At 48.0% G+C, this 2,499-nt stretch overlaps 1 pseudogene; it reads right to left on the reverse strand.

Moving 5' to 3' along the window:
- Positions 1 to 137: 137 nt before the first annotated feature.
- On the reverse strand, positions 138 to 2,216 carry LOC116195569 (annotated as a pseudogene).
- Between the last annotated feature and the right edge of the window lie 283 nt (positions 2,217 to 2,499).

Here is a 2,499-nt window from a genome sequence, read left to right on the forward strand (position 1 = left end):
TTTTCCCTTCTTTTTTTAAATTAGTGATTATTTTTTAAATATAAGAGTATCTGAATATAACTATGTATATATATAATTAGGAAAATTATTATCCGGATCCAATTATCGGTTCCGGTTTTAGTTTTTGGTACCCTATGTAAGAACTGGAACCAGAATTGATTTTCATTAGTTCTGTATTTTAATATCCAGACCCTACTTTATTTTCAATACGAGCTACCTGGACCCTATTTTAATGGGTAGATTTCGACCGGCTCCGGGTATACCCGGTATTCAAAACGGAATCAGAACGCTATTATTTCCAAAAATAAGGCCAAAAACACAGAGGCCGTAAACTCCTTGCTTTGCTTACTCATAGAGAGCCGGGTCAGACAACCTCGGAGTCGGGATTGCGATGAGAGGCACCTTCTTCTTCATTACTATCCCAAATTGCTCCGACAGATCCAACTTCTCCCCCTTGGGCAGCTCCCAATCGAAGGAGTGCAGGATGGTGGCCAGCGAGTACATCACCAACCTCTCGGCCATCGCGATTCCCGCGCAGATCCTTCTCCCGGACCCAAATGGGAGGTAATTGAAATGATTCCCGCTGTAGTCCACATTGCTATTCATAAACCTCTCAGGGTCGAACTCATCCGGGTTCTCCCAAATGGTTGGGTCGTGATGGATTGCCCACACATTGATGTAGACCATCGAGTCCTTCTGGATCCTGAAACCACTGATGAGAGTGTCCTCGCTCGGGCAGTGTGGGACCAGCACTGGGGCGGGCGGGTGAAGGCGGAGGGACTCTTTCATGACAGCATGGAGGTAGGGGAGCTTCATGATGTGAGACTCTTCCGCTACGTTGTCCTTCCCGACCACTTTGTCGAGTTCCTGCTGGGCTTTCTGCAGAGTGTGTGGCTTGTTCAACATCTCGGCCATGATAAATTCTATCGTGTTGGAAGATGTCTCAGTTCCATTGAGAACCATGTCCTGTGACAGGACAAGTCAAATTATATATACTATTCTTAGTATAGATTTTATAATTTGGTTCATGATGAAAACATCAAATTTAAGGAGGGATGATAAGTACCATGAGCAAAGCTTTGATTTCGATCAGAGTCAGAGGAGTCTTGCCATCTTCCCCATCTTTCAGCTCCAGCAAGAACTCCAAGAAGTCCTTTTCCTTTTCCAGGCTTTGCTTGATTTCCTCCACCGTGGTCTGTCCGCCCTCCTTCTCATTCCCCAGCCGCTGACTTAATACCGCTTCAAAAATTCGATCGAACTGCCCCGCCAAAACCTTAACACGCTTCTGGATCCCCTGTAGGTCGAACCATGCCAAGCCCGGAAAGAAGTCCGATATATTGGGCATCCCCAGCAGCTCCATAAGCTCTCCTACCGCATTCTTTGAATTCTGCACCCAGCGTATCCCGCTCATCCCCCTTCATGGTTCCGGCCCACAGCATGCCTGTGATCACGTTGTACGCAGTGAGAAACATCTCCTCACCCACGTTCACAGGCGATCCACTGCGCTTGTACAAGTACTTGATGCTCTCACGGACCTCCCTCCTGCGGAGCCCGTACACGGAGTCGAGAGTCGTCCGGCTGAGCATCTTGAGGACGCAGATCTTCCTCAGCATCCTCCACTTTGGCCCATAGGAGGCCGTCACGATCTCCGACCCCCCGTAGGTAATTTCCCGAGCAGCAACAGGGACGTTCCGGTTCGCAAATGTTAGGTCATGGTCCTTGAGCACTTCGCGGGCGGTGGACGGGGACGAGATTATGATCCATACCTTTCTCCCGAGCGTGAGCTTCAGGATTGGGCCATAGGCTCGGGCTAGGCGTGCGAAGTAGGTGTGCAGCTCCTGATCCAGGAACGGGAGGTACCCGACAAACGGGAGGCCGAGTGGGCCGGGCGGACTTCCCCTCCGGGGTTTGAGGTAATGGAAGCATGAATAGCAAACCAGAGCGAAGAGTGCCGACAGCATAAGGAAGAGAGGTGAGAATGGTTCATCATCTTTTGGAGGGCTGATGCACCTTCCTCGTCCAAACAATGCTGAGAGAGCATTGAAAATGGAGGAGTTTGATTGGGAGGTGATGAGGGCCATTTTCTGTTGAAGAGATAGAGTCAACTCAAGAGAGTATACGGATCAGTCGGGAGATGATTATGGGATCATTATATAGAGATTAGATGAAGTGAAAAAAAAAAAAGTTCGAGATCCACTAGAAGTGCTTCATATGTAGCTCAAGCTATCCGGTGATTAAATAGGGATGATTCTCTAGTAGTATGTCGGGTATACGTATACGCCATGATCTTATCGGTGAAAAAAGAAAAACTATATTTGGGACCAAAAATGAAATACTGTATTTGCATTGTATTATATATATGATCAGAAGTATCAAGATCGGCTCTAGCCAAATCCAATGATGATGCCCGCAACCGCTCTCTAGCCTAGTGCTCAAGAGCCCCGGGTTTGCTCAGCCTAGGGTTGGTGAGTCTGGGATTCACCTAGAGCTGAACCTAAT

Source organism: Punica granatum, chromosome 1 (assembly GCF_007655135.1).
Source record: "Punica granatum isolate Tunisia-2019 chromosome 1, ASM765513v2, whole genome shotgun sequence".
NCBI lineage: Eukaryota > Viridiplantae > Streptophyta > Magnoliopsida > Myrtales > Lythraceae > Punica > Punica granatum.